Here is a 13,979-nt window from a genome sequence, read left to right as displayed (position 1 = left end):
AGAAGGATCGATTCCCTACATCCTAATGCTCAGAAATACTTTTAATGCACTATAGTGTTTCTTCTTGGAGGCAGAGATAGACAGCAAGAAAGGAAGTGGGAAAGAGAAGGAATGGAAGAGAGGGGAAGTCTTTGCCATATTCTATGGGGAGCCAAAAACCATAATTCTATTAAACATATATATAAGGAGGCTGCCTGGGTGGCACAGTTAGTTAAGCATCCAACTCTTGGTTTCTGCTCTGATCATAATCCCAGGGTTGTGGGATCAAGCCCCTCATCAGGCTCCACACCCAGTACAGAGTCTGCTTGAGATTCTCTCTCTCTCCCTCTCCCTCTGCCCCCCTGTTCTTGCTCTCTCTCTGTCTCTAAAATATATAAATAAATATTCAAATACACACACACACACACATACATACATACATACATACACACACAAACACACATACACACACATACATACATATGGGGGTGCCTGCATGGCTCAGTCATTTAAGCATCCAAATCTTGATTTCCACTCAGGTCATGATCTCAGTATTATGAGATCAAGCCCCAGGGCAGACTCCATACTCAGTGGGGAGTCTGCTTGAGATTCTCTCTCAATTTCTGCCCCTCCCCACTACATTTTCTCTAAAATAAATAAATCTGTAAAATATATATATGTATATTTGCCAAAGATATAAAACTATGTAAGTCAGTTTCAGGAATCCTGAAAAATACCATCTAGAAAAATGATGACTTCTCAACTAAAATAATAAATTTATTTAAAAGTGAAATTAATGGGGGTACCTGGTGGCTCAATTGGTTAAGGGTCTGACTCTTGGTTTTGGCTCAGGTCATGATCTCATGGGTTGTCAGATTGAGCCCCAACTTGGACTGCCGGCTCAGCAGGGGGACTGCTTGGGGGATTCTCTCCCTCTGCCCCTCCCCCACTCTCTCTCTCTCTCTCTCTCTAAAAAAAAAAAAACATATCATTTTTTAAAGTGAAACTAATAAAAAGAAGTTATTGTTTAAAAGTTAAAAGGTGAGGATAAATAAATAAATAAATAAATAAAAGTGAAATTAGTTCCCAATACTAAGATACACATGGATAACTCATGCTGATAAAAAAATATAAAATCTTTCTCCAATTAGTTTGTTTCCAATATAAATGTCTCATATCACCACTCCTCAAATCTTTAAATTTCACTTTCTCTTCAAAGTAATATCACAGGGAAATCTAAAACACATTTTCATTAATCTAACAAATGTTTTATTGAGCACCTACTATGGGCCAGGCATGAGGATATAGAAGGGAACAGATATGTCCGTGCTATGATGGGGCCTACATTCTAACGGGGGAACAGACAATCCACAGGCTCTGTAGCAAGTGTGAGGCACCATCTCATTTCATTTTCACAGCTCTGTGTGGTGGGTCTTATTATCCCCATTTTACACATGAGATTGAGTGGCTTACCCAAAGACTCAGAGAATAAGTGGCAGGAGTAGGATTCAAAATCATGTATCTTCTCCAACGCCCAGCTCTTAAGCCCTATACCATCCAGCTACTACCTTTCAACAGTAAAGCAGGCAGGACACAATAAGTGCTAAGAAGAAGGAGGAAGAAGTTGAAGGAGAAGAAGAAGAATTGTGTGGGGCACAATGCCAGGCCCTAGGGGATGCAGGGTGATTCGGCCCTGCCCCAGGACCTGGAGCAGCATCTGCCTGCAGGGACAGGTACATGAGACCTCCAGGCCCAAGATCATACCCATCTGCTCACCAGCATTCACTAACCATAACAAATTCTCCCAAACTTGACTCTAGCACTCTGGGGGGAGAAATCTGTCTTAGAAATTATAACTAAAATGAACTTGAACAAAAAGACTAACATCAGGAGGGTCATCAACAGATCCTGCGATTTCCCCACGGATGAGGTGCAGGGTAGGAGGGTAGTTAGGCTGGGGCAATGGATTTCATGGGGCCTTCCCCTCCCCCACTTATTCACTGACGGAAGCCAATTACTGGAATTTTTAGGTGGCCAAATACAGAGATTGAAGTGGAGGTCTTGCTTCTGTATTAAGGGTGCATGTTGAAAGGCTCAGCGATGCAGAACACAGAATGAGGAATGAAAACTTACAAAAGACAGATGTAAAGTCACCACTTCTGTCTATCACATGCCTCCAATGGTATCCTAAATTTAGGACTTCATCTAACAAAAACCAGAGTTGACATCAGAGGAGAAACCCCACTGCCAACACCACTATTAAGGCCCATTACTCCCGACCATTTCTGGCAAACCTTTGTTTCCCACTTCTTGTCTAAAGCACACTGTTTGCTTGGCAAGAGCTAGGAGACATGAGAACCTCCTACAGCAAATGTTGATATAGAGAAAATGCCCTAAGTGACCAATGGTGTTTATCCAGGTATTATTTCTGCCACCTGTACCAAGTTTGCCAAGTAGGTGGGGTGGGTCACTCTCTTGTGTGCATTCAGTCTGAGTTTCCCAGATACCACTTCTTAGATTTAACAGGGAACACAAATCTAATTGTCCCTCTCTTCACTTAAACCATAAGGATTCCCAAGTAGGTCCTAGCTGTGAACCATAGGAATGATTCCTGTGCATTTAAACCGTCTGTGTGCCTGGCCAAAGTGGCCCCCTGAAGCCAGAGGCAGCAGGCTTTACGATCAGGATGTTCTGGGGTCTTGCAAACACAACCAACATTCCAGAATTCTCCCTGTTGGCAGACGTCCGTTTGGGTGCTCTCACTCCTACTTGCTCGATACCAACGAGCAGGCCTCTGAGTTCTGACTCCTGTTCTGCAGCCAAATTGCTGACTTCCGTTAAAAAAAAACCCTCATAAAGTGCCCTTTGTGGGCACTTTTACTCTGTGTCCATTTACTCTGAGACATACTTGGCTTCCACAGACATGGGGGAGAAAATGTGACAAAAATAAGCCCAGGAAAGGACACAATTATAAATGTACACAGGAGCGAGCTACTCCAGAATCATAGATAAATCTTAAAATAAGATTTCTAAATGGGATGCCTGGGTGGTTCAGTGGGTTAAGCCTCTGCCTTCAGCTCAGGTCATGATCTCAGGGTCCTGGGATGGAGCCCTGCATCAGGCTCCTACTCAACGGGGAGCCTGCTTCCCCCTCTTTCTCTCTGCCTGCCTCTCTGCCTACTTGTGATCTCTCTGTGTCAAATAAATAAATAAAATCTTAAAAAAAAAAAAGATTTCTAAACATCATGGAAAATGTTAAGGTTTCTTTCATGAACTTGACTTTTTTTGCTTTAGGCTATATTATCATGAACTCGACTTTTTTTTCTTTTGGCTATATTTTCATTTCATAGCACTTATCACAATTGTGATTAGTGAATTAGCTGGCAGTTCCTGGGTAGCTCAATCAGTTAAGCCTCTGCCTTTGGCTCAGGTCATGATCTTGGGGCCCTGGGATCGAGCCCCATATCTGGCTCCCTGCTCAGTGGGGAGCCTGATTCTCCCTCTCCCCATACCTCATCCCTCTGCTCTCTCTCTCCCAAATAAATAAATCTTTTTAAAAAATGAATTATCTGCATAATTTCTAATTTAATGTCAGTCTCCCTGGTTATTCTATAACTCCTCAGGGGAGGACCCAAGACTGATTTGTTTACACTCCAGCTGCCCTGTCCCCTGACTGGCATGTTGCAAGGGCTCACTATCTTTGAATAGTGCTATGATTTATTTCAATGTGTCACCTATTTCAGAATCACTATGCTTTTCATTTCCTAGCTTGGTCACCATGCTACAGTTACGCAAGATGGTGCAAGAGTGACAGGTATATGGGACTTGCCTGTATTTTTTTTTTTAACTTGCTGTGAATCTATGACTATTCAGAATCTTTTATTTCACCTAAACAGTGGGACTTTCATTTTCTCTCACATGCACACACCACAAAATGCTCTTGGCTTGCTGGATTTCCCCAGTGTCTTCTCTTCCACCAGCTCTTCTTCTAACATCTGACATCCTGTAGAAGAGCTAGAAGCTCCTCCTTTTTTCCCTTCCACCCTTGACAGAGCAGATCACTTTGTACAACAGTGACCTCCCTAACAGCCAGCCAAAATGCCAAGTATGAAGGCAATTTTCGTACAATGTATCCCTCTGTCATCTTTACAGGGACACCACCAAGAGCTGTCACATGGTAATTTTCAGTAAGAACAAGATGGAATACCAAGGGTCAGGGAGAGATGTTACATTGATGAGCCAATCATTTCCTCAAGATGGTTGGTTGGCAATACAGTCCAGAACATGCATGTCAAGGTTCACAGTCGATGAACCACACTCCTGAGTACTATGTGGCCACATCTGTGACAGCCTCATAATACACAAAGAATCAGGTCAGCACCCAGCTGCCAAGAGCCTCAGAAAACTGTACAAAGTTCATTAAAATCAAAATAAAAGCTGCCCATGTCACAATATTTGGATAACTCTCACCTTTCCTCCCCAAAAGCCACCTCTGGCTAAAGTTTGACACTACTGGTTTGAATCGCCCAATCAGATTCAAACCTTTAAACAAACCACTGAACAGATATTAACTTCTCTGTAGGCCTGGGAACACAATCCAGCCCTGCTGGACGTAAAGGTTGGTTCAGTAAGTAGGGGCAGAGCTGAATCAGGATTGCAGAGAGTTCTCAGGAAGTGAGTTTACCAGCTGCCCATACTGACCCTGACCTCCGTCCACTCTCTGTGGTTCTTCGTCCTCCTGCTTGATGACCTCCTCCACAGGGGGGTAAAAATCCTGCCTTAACATTAACGTCAGTCTCTGTGGGTTGGAAGACAAGAGCTGTTTGGCTTTCTAATACTGTCACAGGCTCCAAGCATTACCCACAGTTGACTCTTGTTGTAAACACAATGGTAAAGCAGAAATTCAAGGGGGAAAACAACTCTGAGAGGCTCTCTAAACAGTAAGGCTGGGTTCCCAGGAAAAAGAAAAAGAACTGAAAACTAATCTTCATTACCTCCTGGATGAAAGTGGCAGGGAGGGAAAGAGCCAAGAGGAGGAGAGAGAAATGGTCTTCATTTAAAATATTTCAAAATGGCAGCATGATCAAGACTTATGTCCCCACTTCCAGGCAGTGACTCCAGAGAGGGCCAAATGGCTCATTCGCTCGTAGACTTCTCAGCAGAAAAGTAATGTCCTTTCATATAGCATTTATAAATCAGTAAAGTATTTTCACATATGGACACTCAAAGTGTCAGCAGCCCTGAGATATTATTATACCCACTTTATAGATGATGAAACTAAGACTCACAGAGACATAGTCAGCAGGAAGTAGCAGAACCAGGAATACAGTGGGACCATTTGGCTGCTCAGTAGGGACATGAAAGAAGCAGGGGACAACCATTGTGGTATTCTTTGAGGAAAAGGAAATAAAGCATAGTCCTAACAGTTTATTTTTGCTCATTTCCCTTGCTATAGGAGACATATCTAGAAAAATGTTGCCATAGTCAATGTTAGAGAAAATACTGCCTGTGTGATCTTCTAGGATTTTTGTGGTTTCAGGTCTCACCTGTAGGTCTTTATTCCGTTCTGTTATACTTTTGTGTATAGTGTAAGAAAGTGGTCCAGTTTCACTCTTTGCATATCGCAGTCCAGTTTTTCCAGGATCATTTATTGAAGAGACTATCTTTTCCTCCTTGTATATTCTTCCCTCCTTTGCTAAAGATTGGATGACCATATAAACATTATTTCTGGGCTGTCTGGTTGATTCCATTGGTCTATGGTATCCAGTACCATACTGTTTTGATTAAGACAGCTTTGTAGTATATATTGAAATCTGAAACCGTGACACCTCCAGCTTTGTTGTTTATTCTCAAGATCATTTTGGCTACTTGGGGGTTTTGTGATACTTATAAATTTTAGTATTATTTCTCCTAAGTTCTGTGAAAAATGGTGTTGGCATTTTGATAGGGATTGTATTGAATCTGTAGATTGCATTCAATAGTGTGAACATTTTAACAATACTGATTTACCTAATCCACGAGCATGAAATATTTTTCCATTTGTTTGTGTCATCTTCAATTTCTTTCATTGGTATTTTATAGTTTTCAGAGTACAGGTCTTTCACCTCCTTGGTTAGATTGATTCCTAGGCATTTTTTGGATGCAATTTTAAGTGGATTTGTTGTTTTGTTGTTTGTTTGTGTTTTTTTTTTTAATTTCTCTTTCTGCTACTTGATTGTTGGCAACCAATTTCTGGGTATTAACCTTGCTGTACACCAAAGGAAACCATGAAGAAAACAAAAAGGCAACCTACTGAATGGGAGAAGATATTTGCAAATGATATATCCAGTAAGGGGTTAGTATCTAAAATATATAAGGAGCTCATATAACTCAACACCAAAAACACAGTCTAATCAAAAAATGCACAGAGAAACTGAATAGACATTTTTCCAACAAAGACATACAGATAGCTGAGAGACACTTAGATGTTCAACAACATGAGTCATTACGGAAATGCAAATCAAAACCACAGTGAAATGCCACTTCACACCTGTCAGAATGACTAAAATCCAAAAGACAAGAAATAACAAGTTTTGGTGAGGATATGGAAAAAACATAACCCTGGTGCATGGTACAAATGTAAATTGGTGTAACCGCTGTGAGAAACAGTGTGGAGGTTCCTCAAAATATTAAACATGGAAAATCATAAGATCCAATAATCCACTCCTAGGTATTTACCCAAAGAGAACAAAAACACAAATCCAAAATGATCTATGCACTCCTGTGTTCATTGCAGCATTATTTACAAGAGCCATAATATGGATGCAACCTATGTATCCATCAAATGGATAGGGAAAATGTGGTGTATATATATATACACACAAATACACACATAATGGAACATTACGCAGCCATGACAAATGATGCGCTCTTGTCATTTGTGACCATATGGATGGTCCTACAGGGTACTACGCTAAATGAAATAAGTCAGACTGAAAAAGAGAAGTACCATATGATTTCACTCATATGTGGAATCTAAAAAAAAAAAAAATGAAGAAACAGAAAGCAGAGTCAAACCTATAAATACTGAAAACAAACTGACGGTTGTCAGAGGGAAGGGGAACGGAGGGATGAATGGGGGGAATGGACGGTGAAATGGGTGAAGGGGGGTGGGAGATGCAGGCTTCCAGTTATAGAATGACTGTCACAGGGATGAAAGATACAGCACAGGGAACATAGGCGATGGCATTTTAACTACATTGCCTGGTGACAGACGGTAACTACACTTGGAGAGAGCACAGCATATCCATAGACTTCTCAAATCACTATGTTGTACCTTTGAAACTAATGCAACACTGTGTGTCAATAGTCAAATAAAAAATTTTTTCAGTAAAAAATAAAAAACAAAAAGAAAGCATTGTCCCGAGGATATGGGGGTTCATGCCCACCTTTGAGGTGGGCCTAGGAAACTACACTGCAGGGCACTACTTTTATTCTTCTTCTGACAATTCAAAGAGAACAGTCCATCAGCTGATAAATTCTCATTTCAAAGGTGATTCATAGAACATTATCTCCAACAAGAAATCCACCCAGAAATGTGAGAAGAGAGCGCTATAAACAAGCGCTCTCAAGGGCTCCAGCTGTTACTTCAATCTGTCGGCACCTCAAAAGGGACAGCAGCTTAAGCCAAAATACCAAAAGACTTTGAAGGCGAGCAGCTCACCTTGAAGTGACTCTGGAACATGAACCCAGCCGCAGATGGAGACACTGGATCTCCAAGGCCAGGCCCACGGTGGCAACAAGAGGTCAGGTCCACGACTCTAACCCAAGACTGCTTCTGACTTGGCCACCAGGAAGGGCAGGCAGAGCCCCACCGTCCGGAGCTGCCTGAGCAGCGGCTCTCCCACAGGCTTCACACAGTCCCCAGGTTTTGAAGACCTGACTTCCGCAGGTGGCCTTGGGGACAGAGTAGCGAGGAGGGGAGGGAATCGTGCAGCAGAAGGCCCCACACTCAGTGCTGCCCAGTGCTCTGCCCTCCGAGTGCATCCTTTCCTGTTGCCGCTGGGAATAAAAGGGCTTGGCCAGGCTAGTGTGCCAAACCCACTCTAGCCAGCGCCCTGGAATATAAAAAGGGAAAAGCTTAGTGCCATGACCCTGAGGAACTAAGTTTGTGGTGAAGCTCAACCTACGGCTGCACTTGGGGCTCTTTCAGGAGGAAGCCCTATGCTTCATCTGGCTGCCCTGCCTGGAGCTATGCACTGTCTCTACAGGCCATTCGGGAGCAGGGCACTGGGCTCTGTGCAGTTGTGTTGAACCGGGTTGACGTTCATTCCCTGCCACCCCATGCTGTGCCCATGGACTGGGTTCTCCTCCCGTTAGAGGATTTGGAGGCATCTCACCCTGGGGGAATGCTAAGCAGAGCAGAGAGTGTGCTCTGCAAGGGTTAGCATCTGAAATAAATCATGCGGCTGGAGAGAAGGGACTGGAGCAAGTTCTAATCCCACCAGCCGGGTCCCCAGGAGACCTCACCAAGCTTCCAGCATTTCACTGCTCCCAAAGGCTCTGGGAGAGAGAAAAGAAAGTCCACCTTGTTCAAGGAACATGAAACACATACACAATCCTGGGCCCAGGAACTCATCCCACTTAGATGAGATTTGAGTTGGTATTTCTTCCATTTCAATACACCAGAAATTTGCTCTGCGAGATAACTTAGCCTCCCTCTCTTCTGCCCCTGCTTACTCTTCAGGAGGTTAATTCCAGGTTTCTCTTTCCACTGAAAAAGTTGTACCAGGTTAGACCCATTTTGTTGTCCTTCCAATTTTTTTTAATTGTGGCAAAACAATAACAAAACACTTACCATCTTAACTGTTTCCTGTTTGTTTGGGGATTTTTGCTTTTTTTTTTTTTTTTTGAGGGTGTAATGAGAATTAATTTTTTTAAATTTTTTATTTCTTTTCAGCGTAACAGTATTCATTGTTTTTGCACCACACCCAGTGCTCCATGCAATCCGTGCCCTCTCTAATACCTACCACTTGGTTAACTGTTTTAAGCGTACAACTCAGTGGCATTCTGTATATTCCCATTGTTGTGCAAATATCACCACTATTCATCTTCAGACTTTTTCACCTTCCCAAATTTAAAGTTGTCCCTGTGAAACACTAAGTCCCCATGCGTCTCCGCAGGCCACGGCACCCACCACTCTAGTTTCTCTCTGTGGGCTTGACTACTGTAAGGACAGCATATCAGTACAGTCTTACAGTGTTTGCTCTTGGGGTCTGGCTGGTTTGACCGAGCACGATGTCTTTAGTGTTCATCCATGTCATAGTACACCTCAGGATTTCCTTCCTTTTAAGGCTCAATAATGTTCCATTGCATAGATATATCACACTGTGCTTACCTAGTCAGCCATCAGAGGACACACTGGGCTGCTTCCACTGCTCAGCTGTGAATGCCTCTGCACTTGACAAAGAAGGTTCTACTTATAGTATTGTGATGCCATATCAGAAGCTTGGGTTAAGGGTCAGTCTAAGGATTCTAAAGTCTCCCTTCAAGTTCAGTGACCTCCACCCACAATACTTAGCCCCCACCAAATAGCCCAAGAGATCACAAGACCCTCCCTCACATACCCGAGCCCTCTACCCCAACCACATCATAACCCTCACACACACTAGTTCTCATACCACAACCCTCACACACCCCAACACTCATACACCCAAATCTTACATGCCCCAACGCTCGCACACCTCAACCCCCACATGCCCCAACATTCATACACCCAACCCTTACACGAACTAACCCTCACAAGCCTCAACCCCCATGTGCCCCAACCCCCATGCCCTCAAATACCCGAGACCCATGAGAGGCCCCCTTTTTCTCTAGGGACTTCATGGAATGGCCTCCAGCCTACACACAGGAACTGCAGCTGCTTCCCAGCCTTAGGGCATCATTCAGGGAGCCCCAGCATTTCCACTTCTGTCTTCCATCCTCTATTAATGGAACCACAAAATGCCTCCACCTCTGCTGCCTCTGCCACGTGAGCAAGGACAGTTCCAGGTCTCCTGGACGCAAAGCCCTGCTCTCACCTTGGACACTGGAAGCAGAAAAAAAAAATCCTATAAATCATCCTGTGTTATGAAGGTTTTTGTGGTGGGGGGGGTAGTGACTCAGTCAGTTAAGCATCCGACTCCTGATTTAGGCTCAGATCATGATCTCAGGGTCATGGGAGAGAGCTGAGCATGGAGCTTGCTTAGGATTCTCTCTCTCTGCCCCTTCTCCCTCCCTGTCTCTAAATAAATAAATAAATAAATAATAAAGGTTTATATGTACTAACTCTAGCCTCTTTGGTTCTATTTTTTATCACATTATGTTCACTTTACCTCCAAATGGAGGACTTATATAGAAAAACACATTTGAAATATCATAATTTTCCTGATGTCCCTGGGGCATAGATGGTACAGAAAACCCAGAGAGCTTTTAAGGGAGGAAGTATGTCTGTAAGATGTTCTATGGGTTAGGAGGAAACAGGCTGTGCAAATCTTATTCACACTTATATCTCCAGTGAACACTGCAGGTATATAGTTGGTGCCTGATCAGTAACTACTGAATGAGTAAGTGAAGGAGTATTTAAGGACATGAACAGATAATTCTCTAAAGAAGGCATACAAATGGCTAACAGGCGCATGAAAAAATGCTCAACATCACTAGCCATCAGATAAATACAAATCAAAACCATATTGAGATACCACCTTACACCATTTAGAATGACAAAAAATTAACAAAACAGGAAACAACAAATGTTGGCGAGGATGCGGAGAAAGAGGAACCCTCTTACACTGTTGGTGAGAATGCAAGCTGGTACAGCTACTCTGGAAAACTGTATGGATGTTCCTCAAGAAGTTAAGAATAGAGCTATCCTACAACCCAGCAATTGCACTACTAAGTATTTACCCCAAAGATACAGATGTAGTGAAAAGAAGGCCCACATGCATCCCTGTGTTCACAGCAGCAATGTCCACAATAGCCAAACTGTGGAAGGAGACAAGATGCCCTTCAACAGATGAGTGGGTAAAAAAGATGTGGTCCATATATACAATGAAATATTACTCAGTCATCAGAAAGGATGAATAGCCAACTTTTGTATCAACATGGGGATTATGCTAAGTGAAGTAAGTCAAGCAGACAAAGACAATTATCATATGGTTTCATTCATATGTAGAGGACCACATATAACATACCAAGGAGGACCACAGGGGAAGAGAGAAAAATCCAAAGGGGGAGAAATCAGAGACAAGACAAACTATGAGAGACTACGGACCCCAGGAAACAAACTAAGGGTTTCAGAGGGAGAGGGTTTGGGGGAAGGGGTAACAGGGTGATGGTTATTAAGGAGGGCACGTGCCGTGATGAGGATAGGGTGTTATAATTAACGAATGAATCACTGAACACGACATAAAAAACCAATGATGTACTATACAGTGGCTAACTGAACATAATAAAAAATAATTAATAAAAATAACATCAGTGGGAGGTAAAGGGAGAGAATGGGTGCCCCACTGAGTGCTTATCTTCACCTTGAATCAGCCACAGTAAAAATGCTCCTTAGCAGAGGGAACTTCAGGGAAAACCTGGAGTCGAGTCCAGGGGCTGTTTGCTATGGGCTCACCGTAAGAGGTTGGGGTGAGGTGAAATTCACAGGCAGAGGACTCTGGGCGTGCCTGCCTCATTTACAGACCTTTCCCAGCATTCTTTGAATCTGTGGCCACAGGAAATGCAAGGACAAGAGTAAAGAGAATCACACAGATGCTCAATAGTCAGGAAGGGCAGTCCAGTCTTTCTGGATTGTCTTGACAGTGGGATAACTGCTGGGACAATAGCAGGTGGTTCCCACAAATGCCAACCTGCTTACTTTCCTGCTTCTGAGTTCCAGCCCTATAAGGGAAGTGGATGCACCACTCACTGCACTGGTAGGTAACCCACCCTACACCTACACCCTACACCTCCAACCTCAGGGAGTTCAAGCATCAGATGGTCAATGTGGGGAAAGGAATATACCTTTTCAGGAAGATTGCGGGGGGGAAGTTTTTCTGCTGAGAGCAGATGCATACTGACTGACTTTACAGAGACTGTGGAGAGTTACAGCCAAAGATTTGGACAAGAATTGGACATAATACAAAATAACCCACCTCCTGAGATCAAGGCTGCTTCTGAGCAGAGCTCTGAGGAAGGAAATCAGGTAGCAATCCAGTTGCTGACAAAGAAACCTGATCAGACACAGAAGAAAAGACACTCTTATCTGTCTGTCCGATGGGCCCTTTTCTGCAACCAGTATGCAGTTTTTGTCATTTGAGCCAGTATATTCAATTTTATCCCAAAAGACCCCCGACTCTGGATGCTTAAACTTGATGCAGAAAGACTGAAGACCATCCTACCCAAAACCAAGAGGTAACCTACAAGGAGCACAAAGCTGCTGACCCACCTCTTGTAGAAGGGGTCATTCTCAGTTTATTTAAAACACTAGATCAACTGCAGAAATAATTACATGTAATAAATACACAACTCCTCTGTTCAAGCAACCCCTTCACAGCAACTGAGATCCAGGAAAGTCTATCATTAATGTTCATAAAGAATAGAAAGTTGTATCAACATTGAGGTTTTGTGGTGAGTGAGATGAAGTCTCCGTAGAGTGTGCTGGTTCTATCTCGCCAAGCTACTTTCTCCCAACATGGCTGTGGTTTGGTCTTCAAACAAGCCGAAAGATAAGCAAAAACATTTCCTCCCAGCTTATATTTGACTGCCCTCAGCATCCAGCCTGTTTCACGAATGCCAACAATATAGTAGAAAGCCACAATTCACCCACACCCCACCACAGAACTCCCATCTAGAATAAACCAGAATTTGGGCAGAGGAACCCATCCAAAGAACAAAATCAAATTTGATTGAAAGGTGATATAGTCAGCCTCTTTTAGCCACTGATCTTTTTGAAGTGGGAAATGTGAGAGTTAGGGAAATCAGATGGGTAATTCAAACCACTATAAAATCACAAATGATATCTTAGAACCAGAGGCAAAAACTTTAGAATGGACAAAATCTGCACTGTCCAATTCAGTATCACTAGGGACATATAGCTATTTACATTTAATTTTCAACTAATTAAAATAAAATAAAATTTAAAATTCAGCTTTTCAGTCAAGCTAACCACACATTTCAAGGGCTCAGTGGCCACATGTGGTTAGTGGCTACCATATTCAACAGCACAGATATGGAATACTTCCATCATAGCAAAATGTTCTATTAGAACAGGAGTAAAATGCAAAATGTTCTATTAGACAGAACAGGAGTAAACGCTAAGAAAGGAAGAAGGAAAGGGAGTTTAAAAAGAAATAAGAGTTCTTTTCACAAGAAAAAAATTTTTTTCAGAAACCTAAGTATTCACCATATTCCTATCTTGATGCTTGCTTCCCAAAGGCATACTCAAACACAATGAACACATCAATGACTTGATACGAGATTCTAGGACTACATAGATCAATGTTGTTCCATTAAAAGTAGTAATTGTATATGCACCATGGCTAATTATTTTTGTAACTGTTATAAGCAAGCTGAGAGCAAACCTTTCAACAAAAGGCTGATTGGTGGTCTCATGTGCATTTTGATCATCTATTCTTCTGATTTCTAGTGGAACAAGTTTCAATCTTTCTGAAATGGAACAGGAAAACATCCTACTTCCCACTTTTAGAACATGTATATTTACTGGCCCTCTTCTTTCCATAAATGCTCATCATAAATTAGGTTGTGTTTTTTCTTTCTGGAATTTTCTTAGCAGAAGCCTTTGCTCCAGGACCATACCAACCTTGAATAGTTGCTCTGGAGCAGTAGAGATTGTTTCAGTCAAGGCTCTTTGCTTAACAGTAACAGAAACAGAAACAGTAACAGTAACAGAAACAGAAACAGTGTTACCTTAATGAGAAAAGGAAATTTGTCAGATGGATTCAAGAATACTTCATGGGATCTGAGGGTAATGA

The 13,979-nt window shown here is 42.5% G+C and overlaps 1 long non-coding RNA gene across 1 annotated transcript in view; it reads right to left on the bottom strand.

Moving 5' to 3' along the window:
- Positions 1–13,048, bottom strand: part of LOC123393206 — a 69,046-nt gene extending 55,998 nt beyond the window's left edge. The window contains exons 1-2 of the long non-coding RNA XR_006607944.1: positions 12,141–13,048; positions 9,356–10,048 (exon numbers count right to left, since the gene is read on the bottom strand). This is a non-coding gene — a long non-coding RNA (uncharacterized LOC123393206). The remainder of the gene's footprint in view (positions 1–9,355; positions 10,049–12,140) is intronic.
- Positions 13,049–13,979: the final 931 nt, after the last annotated feature.

The sequence above is a fragment of the Mustela putorius genome, unplaced genomic scaffold, assembly GCF_011764305.1.
Source record: "Mustela putorius furo isolate JIRA1106 unplaced genomic scaffold, ASM1176430v1.1 tig00000765_pilon_pilon_pilon, whole genome shotgun sequence".
NCBI classification, from domain to species: Eukaryota; Metazoa; Chordata; class Mammalia; order Carnivora; family Mustelidae; genus Mustela; species Mustela putorius.
The sequence above is the reverse complement of the archived record's forward strand: the minus strand, read 5'-3'. Positions and strand labels throughout refer to the sequence as shown.